This window comes from Coregonus clupeaformis, unplaced genomic scaffold (genome assembly GCF_020615455.1).
Source record: "Coregonus clupeaformis isolate EN_2021a unplaced genomic scaffold, ASM2061545v1 scaf3124, whole genome shotgun sequence".
NCBI lineage: Eukaryota > Metazoa > Chordata > Actinopteri > Salmoniformes > Salmonidae > Coregonus > Coregonus clupeaformis.
The window spans coordinates 22,246-32,134 of record NW_025536578.1 but is presented as its reverse complement, the minus strand read 5'-3'; the positions used below and the strand labels follow the sequence as shown (position 1 = coordinate 32,134).

General features: G+C 46.3%; 1 pseudogene; it reads right to left on the bottom strand.

The window, feature by feature from the left end:
• Window positions 1-208: 208 nt before the first annotated feature.
• The window catches only part of LOC121564021, a 30,495-nt pseudogene continuing 20,814 nt past the window's right edge, over window positions 209-9,889 (bottom strand).

Here is a 9,889-nt window from a genome sequence, read left to right as displayed (position 1 = left end):
TCCTGTCGCTCCATACAAATGCAAAACTGTCGTCTAAATGGCACCCTATTCTTTATAGAGTACACTACTTTTGACCAGAACCCTATGGGCCCTGGTCTAAAGTAGTGTACTATAAAGGGGATAGGGTGCCATTGGGGATGGAAATCCTTTGAAATTACTCATGAGAGCAAATACTACGATTTTTTGGTTCCCACAGAGGGTCAGGAGCTTAAGACATGAATGATTTTATTAAAATGTTTGTTCATAAAAAATAAATGATTTCCCCTCCTCCCACATGGATTACAGACAAGAGGCTAGGTGCGTTCTGTCTGTCTTAGTGTGCGGATAAACATGACCATCACTCTCATAAAACTTAAATGAAACATCACTCCTTATGTTTTTTCTCAGCCCAAAACGCTCAATCCCATTTCTACTGTCAAAACAGGTTTTGAAAAGGCTTCTTCCACATCTTTTGGTCCATGTCTGTTTTTCACTCAGTGAAGTGCTACTATCCCCTTGGACTACAGGTTATTGCCGTCATAAGGTGTCCGTCTGTCTGTTGGCTGGACAGTTTCTACCGTTTAGGACCTTTGTGGGTAAAGGTAAAGGTGGGGTATAGCAGCAGCAGTTCCTCTGAAGTCCAGTATCTGCTGGAAGGACACCTGGTGGTACGAGAGGATGAGTGTGGCCAGCCAGCCTGTTGTGCCTCCCCCTCTCCCTCCCTCCCTCCATTTCTCTCTCTCCATCTGCGGGACTCTTAAGGCTCCTGTGCGGACTGTCTCGGCTCGTGCCCTCCCAAAGCTGGCTGTGGTGATTTAAGAAACGGTGTGTATGTGTGTATTTGTTTGTGGCCTCTGCCCCACTTCACTGTCCATCCGCCTGCCCTTGGCTCCCCTCCTGGGCAGCGACCACCACCCCCCTCAGTATGTCTCTGAGTCTGAGTCGTTGAGTTCCTCATCCTTGTAGAAGCCTCCATCGTGTTCGCGGTGGCCGATGTTGTTGAAGCTGCAGTAGGAGCTGTGCTCGCTGCGCAGCACGGGCAGGCTGTCGAAGGTCACACTCTTGGAGGGGCTGGTGGTGTAGTGGTTAATGGCACTGAAGGACAGGCTGGGCGCCGGGTTGCAGGGGGACACGGGCATCATGGTGGCCAGGATCAGCGCCAGGGAGTCCGCCACGTCTTTGTTGGGGGCGCAGGCCAAGGCTGGCGTGTAAGCTGAGGGGTTCAAACAGAACAGCAGAGGGTCACTTCAGGAGCATCACAGTTTACTATAACACTTTTGGTGAAAAACATGATACAAAGTTAAGACAACAACCAAGCAGTGGACTAGAGAGAAACATTTGTGGACACATTGAGAAGAGAAGTACAGAAGAAAACGGTGTTAGCGTTATGGATCTTACCATTCTTATCGACTGCGAGCACGCTAGCACCCTTCACTAGTAGCTCCTGAACCACCACCGTCAGACCATTTCTGGCTGCAACGTGTAACGGCCTGAGGAGAAAGTACCGTCAGATTAGCCAGCAGCAAATGAGGATACCTTCCAAATGCCAGACTATTCCCTATATAGTGCACTTCTTCTAATACTTCTGGCCCAATTAATACAGCTGAACCATACGTACGTCTGTAAGGCTGCGTTAGTCGAGTTGATGAGGTTCCTGTCTGTAATCTTCTCCAATATCAACAAGGCACTGGTTTCATGCCCCTTTAAAAACCAGAGTCAAACATGTCAGACCAAAATTTTAACCAGAGAGAGCCAACTGTTCAGATGAACGTCATCTTCATGTGGGGATGCTCACCTTACTGCAGGCCAGATGAAGAGCAGTGTTCTTGACTGCATCCTGCAGGGTGAGCTCTGCTTTGGCACTGCTCACCAACAGCTCTGACACAGACAGAGAAACATAAAGAAACTCAATTAGGAAATGAAGCGACTTATTAAAATGTAAAACAGACATGTTGAACTTAAACCGGCTGGGCGAGGCAAAGCGGAGGAGAGGGGGCTGCGTACCGACAGCGTTGGTTTGTCCGTTCTCAGCAGCCATCATGAGGGAGGTCTTCCCGGAGGCATCGGGGGAGTTGACCTGGGCGTTGTGGCCTAGCAGCAGCTGAAGACACTCCACGTGGTCCGTGAAAGCCGCCGCATGCAGGGGGGTCCTGGAGAGAGAGGAAACTTATTTCACCGACATCATGTAGGACTGTTATAAACAAGTTTGTTCAATTAACCCTGTTTATACCATAGAAATATAAAATCACTAATAGATGTATTAAAAGTAATCTACAATCCCTCATCCAACCCCAGAGGTCATTTTATTCCCCAGACAACATTATTCTCCAGAAGAAAAGGACTGTGTCATGTGCTGTAGTTACCGGTTCTTGGTGTCAGTGGCGTTGACAATGGCCGGCCCCAGAGTGTCAATCAGCATCTCTGCAGCCCCCTCGTTGTCATTGATCACAGCTCAGTGGAGGGGGCTGAACGAGTTGCCCTCGGTCTTGTGGAAAACCTCCTGTTCCAGCAGCACCTCTACACACGTGTCATGGCCTAGTGGAAGATTGATTCATACAGGAAAAGGATGACGTCGCTGCAGACCACAACAATACTCTCAGAGAAAGCTACACATCTGACAATGGTGAAGTCACAAAAGATGTTTTAGCTACAACATATGCTATGTCAATACCTGACAAAGTCCTGTTTCAGTGTAAGGTCCTCCACTGAGAGTCATAACCCCTAATTCTGTTGTAGTCTTGTTCATTCCCCCACATGGCTCCGTCCACACCAATCGAATGCTTTTCAAGCCACAAGAGGGAGTGAATGAGTGTACACTTCATGGAGGAGAGAACAGAGCTACAGTCCAGTTAGTCAGTACGTACCGTTGTATGGCCTGCCTAATTCAGGGACATGTTTACGGTGCTGAAGAGAGAAAATCAGAAAAGATCTAGTGTTCCGTTAGTCCAGTACGTACCGTTGTAGCAGGCCCAGTGTAGTGGCGTGTAGCCCTGGTTGTCTGTGATGACGGGGAGGGTCTCCACTGACTGGGCGGCGTGTAGGAGCCCCCCAGCACCCCGATGTGTCCGGATGCCGCCGCCAGGTGGACAGGGGTTCGCCCCTTACAGTCCCGAACCAGGAAGCTGGCGCTGTGCTGCAGCAGGGCCTCCACACACTCCTCATGACCCGTCACCGCCTGGGAGGAAGGGCGGGGAGACAAGAATGGATTTGAAATAACTAATAATCAATGATATAATAATGAATCATCAATTATTACAAATGATGTCTGGAGGCAGGTCCCCCTACAGGGATGAATACACCACTACCCATGGACAACTACTTTTCTGAAGATAATATGTATATTTGAGCCTCCCCGTCTCTTTCTGTGTGTGAGCGTATACAGCCAGCTCTCCTCCTCACCCCTCTGTGTAGCGCTGTTCTGCCCCACTTGTCTTTGGCTTCTACGCTGGCTCCCTTGTTGAGCAGTGAGTACAAACAGTCTGTGTGTCCGCTCAGCACCGACAGCATCAGAGGGGTTCTGATACACAAGACAACAAGGTCATATTACAAACTGGTAATAACCAGGCTGAGTCCCAAATGGCAACCTATTCCCTATATGGTACACTAATTTTGACCTGAGCCCATAGGGTTCTGGTTTAAAGTAGTGCACCAAGTAGGGCATAGGGTGCCATTTGGGACGTAGACCTAGTGTCAAAATCTCTTTATTTCAGGAATTGTATCCAAAACCCAATTGACTTACTGTCCATTCCCGTCTTGAACGTCCACTGCACTCTGGAGGTCAGCATTTCCAATCAGCAAACGCAAACACTCCGAATCACCGTTGGTAGCTAGAGGAGGATAAACAGAGAGGATATAAGAATGTGAGATGATTGACCGTTGGTAGCTAGAGGAGGATAAACAGAGAGGATATAAGAATGTGAGATGATTGACCGTTGGTAGCTAGAGGAGGCTAAACAGAGAGGATATGAGCTGATTGCTGGACGACTATTACCTTCACATGAACAGACAGATTTCTAGAACAGTGGTATTGGTAGATGACATCCTCAGGATGTTAACACAGCAGATAATAAAACATTTTGGGGCTGAGGCCCTCGAAGCCTGTCACCTGCTAGCTGTGTACCTGGCTCTGGATAGAAGTTCCCCTGTGCACTGATCTAGGATCAGCTTACCCTCCCCAGATCCTCAGCAATAATGACAAAAAATGACCTTAGATCAGTGTGTAGAGGGCATTTTCACACTATGCTATATAATATCCCTAGAGTGGACATTGGCATCCTAGCAACATGACCAAACAAATGTCCATCTTGGTAAGGAAAACTTTTGAATTACAGAATCTCTAGGTCTTACGTGATATCCTATGCGTACCTGCAGCGTGGATGGGGGTCCTCTTCAGGGTGAAGTCTTTAACCAGGATGGAGGCTCCCTGGTTGATGAGGACGTCAACACACTCCACATGGCCTTTAAAGGCAGCCAGGTCCAGAGGGGTGCGCCCCTGGCTGTTCCTCACGTCTAGATCCAGCAGAGACTGAACCAGGACCTCCATAGCATGGTGGTGGCCGTGGTACGCCTGAATGGAAACAAACACACAGTCTGAAGCAAAGTCCAGTGGTATGCCTGAACAGATATACACTCCTAATATAATCAATGTCCTATAGTAGACCAGTGGTATGCCAGAACAGATATACACTCCTAATATAATCAATGTCCTATAGTAGACCAGTGGTATGCCTGAACAGATATACACTCCTAATATAATCAATGTCCTATAGTAGACCAGTGGTATGCCTGAACAGATATACACTCCTAATATAATCAATGTCCTATAGTAGACCAGTGGTGCACCTGAACAGATATACACTCCTAATATAATCAATGTCCTATAGTAGACCAGTGGTATGCCTGAACAGATATACACTCTTAATATAATCAATGTCCTATAGTAGACCAGTGGTATGCCTGAACAGATATACACTCCTAATATAATCAATGTCCTATAGTAGACCAGTGGTATGCCTGAACAGATATACACTCTTAATATAATCAATGTCCTATAGTAGACCAGTGGTATGCCTGAACAGAAACAGTCCTAGACCTCTAAAGTAGACCAGTGTCTCTCAAATCGGGTGCCCATTTTTTCTCCCGCCCAGCATCAACATCGAAGGTCCCTGCCAAGCGTGAGATTTAGAAACAAACACACTACTACTCCTCTGTTGGAGGTTGATTAACTCAAATGGCAAAATAAGGAAATCATCCTCATCATCACCGTGTCAAAATATGCATGTATTTTACACTAATCAGGAACAGATAGGAACATGGTGTGTGAGTGTCTGGACAATCAACTTTTCGTGGAAAAACAACACAATGCCTGCATCCCAGATAGCACCCTATTTCCCATGTAGTGCAGTACTTTTGATCTGGGCCCATAAGGTTCTGGTCAAAAGTAGTGCACTAAATAGGGAAGAGGGTGCCATTTGTCATGTGGCGAGACCCCTACAGGAGCAGGTAGGCTTTACTCACAGCTAAGTGTAGGGGGCTGATGGGAGCTCTGACATCAGAGTCGTTCAGGATGTCTGTCCCTGAGGTTTCCATTAGCTGGGGAAAGACAAGGACGGGCCAGTTTAGACTTGTAACATGTTTACTTTGAAGGTTAGTCTAGTAGCATGTTTCATGTTGTAAATCTCAGTGACCAGCCCCTGCAGACATACTGGGGTGTTGCATTCGTATCTTAAACAAGCTAGTGTGAGGAAAAGTAACCAACTGGTACTTACCACATCTAAAGGTGTTTCACTTGCAATCTGGAAAAAGAACATCAAGAGTGACGATGCGGCCACGACAAACATGCAACCACACCTTAAAACCTACTGAATATCAACGTCTGTCCCAAATGGCACCCTATTCCCTATATAGTGCATTACGTTTGACCAGAGCCCTATGGGCCCTACATCCATTTGGGACGCAGACAAAATGGTCTGTGAATGCAGGGCGTCTAGTCCCCTGTGGTTCTGACTCACCAGCTCCAGACAGAGGCGGTGTCCGTACGCAGACGCGTAATGGACTGCGTTGTAGCCCTGATTGTCCCTGATCCCTGGGTTAGCGTCGTTTCGCAGCAAATATTCCAGACACCTAGAGGTCAGAGGTCAAGAGTTCACTAATCATTATACCAACATCAAGACAGACAGATAAGCAAGCAGAGACACTTTCCCAAAGGAGACGTGGCCAAGCTTTCACACTGCAGATTTAACACTAGTATGTATTCAAACACGGCCAACAACATACTCTAGACTACAGTGAAATGTGAAAAGTCATGGCACCACAACATACTCTCCAGACTACAGTGAAATGTGAAAGGTCATGGCACCACAACATACTCTCCAGACTACAGTGAAATGTGAAAGGTCATGGCACCACAACATACTCTCCAGACTACAGTGAAATGTGAAAGGTCATGGCACCACAACATACTCTCCAGACTACAGTGAAATGTGAAAGGTCATGGCACCACAACATACTCTCCAGACTACAGTGAAATGTGAAAGGTCATGGCACCACAACATACTCTCCAGACTACAGTGAAATGTGAAAGGTCATGGCACCACAACATACTCTCCAGACTACAGTGAAATGTGAAAGGTCATGGCACCACAACATACTCTCCAGACTACAGTGAAATGTGAAAGGTCATGGCACCACAACATACTCTCCAGACTACAGTGAAATGTGAAAGGTCATGGCACCACAACATACTCTCCAGACTACAGTGAAATGTGAAAGGTCATGGCACCACAACATACTCTCCAGACTACAGTGAAATGTGAAAGGTCATGGCACCACAACATACTCTCCAGACTACAGTGAAATGTGAAAGGTCATGGCACCACAACATACTCTCCAGACTACAGTGAAATGTGAAAGGTCATGGCACCACAACATACTCTCCAGACTACAGTGAAATGTGAAAGGTCATGGCACCACAACATACTCTCCAGACTACAGTGAAATGTGAAAGGTCATGGCACCACAACATACTCTCCAGACTACAGTGAAATGTGAAAGGTCATGGCACCACAACATACTCTCCAGACTACAGTGAAATGTGAAAGGTCATGGCACCACAACATACTCTCCAGACTACAGTGAAATGTGAAAGGTCATGGCACCACAACATACTCTCCAGACTACAGTGAAATGTGAAAGGTCATGGCACCACAACATACTCTCCAGACTACAGTGAAATGTGAAAGGTCATGGCACCACAACATACTCTCCAGACTACAGTGAAATGTGAAAGGTCATGGCACCACAACATACTCTCCAGACTACAGTGAAATGTGAAAGGTCATGGCACCACAACATACTCTCCAGACTACAGTGAAATGTGAAAGGTCATGGCACCACAACATACTCTCCAGACTACAGTGAAATGTGAAAGGTCATGGCACCACAACATACTCTCCAGACTACAGTGAAATGTGAAAGGTCATGGCACCACAACATACTCTCCAGACTACAGTGAAATGTGAAAGGTCATGGCACCACAACATACTCTCCAGACTACAGTGAAATGTGAAAGGTCATGGCACCACAACATACTCTCCAGACTACAGTGAAATGTGAAAGGTCATGGCACCACAACATACTCTCCAGACTACAGTGAAATGTGAAAGGTCATGGCACCACAACATACTCTCCAGACTACAGTGAAATGTGAAAGGTCATGGCACCACAACATACTCTCCAGACTACAGTGAAATGTGAAAGGTCATGGCACCACAACATACTCTCCAGACTACAGTGAAATGTGAAAGGTCATGGCACCACAACATACTCTCCAGACTACAGTGAAATGTGAAAGGTCATGGCACCACAACATACTCTCCAGACTACAGTGAAATGTGAAAGGTCATGGCACCACAACATACTCTCCAGACTACAGTGAAATGTGAAAGGTCATGGCACCACAACACACACAACAGTAAGAGAGGTGTGAGACGTACTTTCCGTCTGTGTCGGAGGCAGCAGCGTAGTGGAGCGGGGTGCAACCCCTTTTATCCAGATCGTTCACACTGGCCCCAGACCCCACCAAGGCAAACAGACACTGGTAGTTACAATTGGCTGCCGCATAATGCAGAGGACTCCTAGAAGAACGCACAGAAACCATTCAACATCAACAACAGAAACAGCTTATTGGAGCTGTAAAACATTTACATTTACGTCATTTAGCAGACACTCTTATCCAGTGCGACTTACAGGAGCAATTAGGGTTAAGTGCCTTGCTGCAGTGCACATAGACACATTTTTCACCTAGTCAGCTAGGGGATTTGAACCAGCAACCTTTCGGTTACTGACCCAACGCTCTTAACCGCTAGGCTACCTGCCGCCCAATATTTCTCATAATAATTCCTATATGCCCCTATACTATATTCCCCATTATCATAAAGATCACATATGAAAGTTATTTGATGCCACAGACAGACCTTCCGAAGCTGTCCTTTCTGTTGAAGTCTGCCCCTGTGTTGAGCAGCAGATTCAGACAGTCCAGGTTCCTGGTAACAAGATATCAAGTTCAGAAAGGCCCTTTCACATCTGAGCTATCAGGTGGATGGTAACAATGAGAACCTTAAAGAAAAGAGAAACCCGTACACTGCTCTTGCTAGTATCACTGTTTTTATAATGCTAATAAAAGCAATAATAAAAAGTGATACTAGCAAGAGCAGTTTGCAGGTTTCTCTTCTCTTTCAAGAAGATATAAAGACAATTTAGACCAGAGCGCAAGTCAATACCACCATGGCATGGAACCACATTATACAGAAATGATACCGCACTAATGATCTATACGATTTTTTAATACTGCTAAACAATGTGAAATGTAAGAGTGTGAATATGTGTTTGTTCTTTCTGGTGGCTTTCCAGTTCATGAACTAAATATTCCTTGGTGTAAAGCCTGGACCAGTCCACTCACCCAACAGCTGCTGCAGCATGTAAACAGGTCCTTCCAAAGTCGTCAGGGGTGTCTATATCAAAGCCTGATGAGAGGAGCTTCCGACAGCAGTCAGAGAACCCACTGAGAGCAGACAGGTGGAGGGGGAACATCCCATGGACGCCTCGCCTACAACACATTTTTACATTTTAGACTTTAAGCAGACACTCTTATCCAGAGCAACTTACAGTTGATTCAGCTAAGATTGGAAACAGCACCACATCACAGTCCTCATTAAACCCCACAGCAGATCAACACATCAGCATGCTGCAATGCCCTGTCTATCAACCCCCCACACACCACAATGTGTTGAGCATAGTCTCCAAGCGGGAATTCGGTCAATGACAGAATTGCAGATGCATGTTGCATTTTTGCTGGAAACTGTGTGTGTTCTCACTTGGCTGTGTCAGCTCCGTTCGTGATGAGTGTATTGATGAGTAACTCATGGCCGTAGCGAGCAGAGATGTGCAGAGGTGTGTTTCCATTATTTTCTTCACAGTCGATCTCAGCACCTACAGAACACACACACACACACAGACACACACACAGACACACACACACGTCAACCACTTGACCCTAGAGGCCTCATGAAGCTTCATGTTCAACCACATTGCAAGTAACATTGCTCTGTGCCAGTGAATCATGGTTTGAAGACAAAAGACAATGCTGAAGAGCCTACTGGTTCATATATATTCAGTTGAGAGCATTCACAGCGACTCACCATTCTGGATGATGGCTTGAGATCTGGAGAAGCGTCCGTGGATGGCCGTCATGTGGAGGGGGGTCTTTCCATCTTTACTCTGCAGATAGAAAGACAAAGATGGTTCACACGGCAGTCTGTGCTGCTGACCACAGGCAAAATCAAACACGTATTGGAGGAGCGCTTGATTGCATTTAGTTTGCATTGTTAGGCCTATTCCATTGGTATTTGAA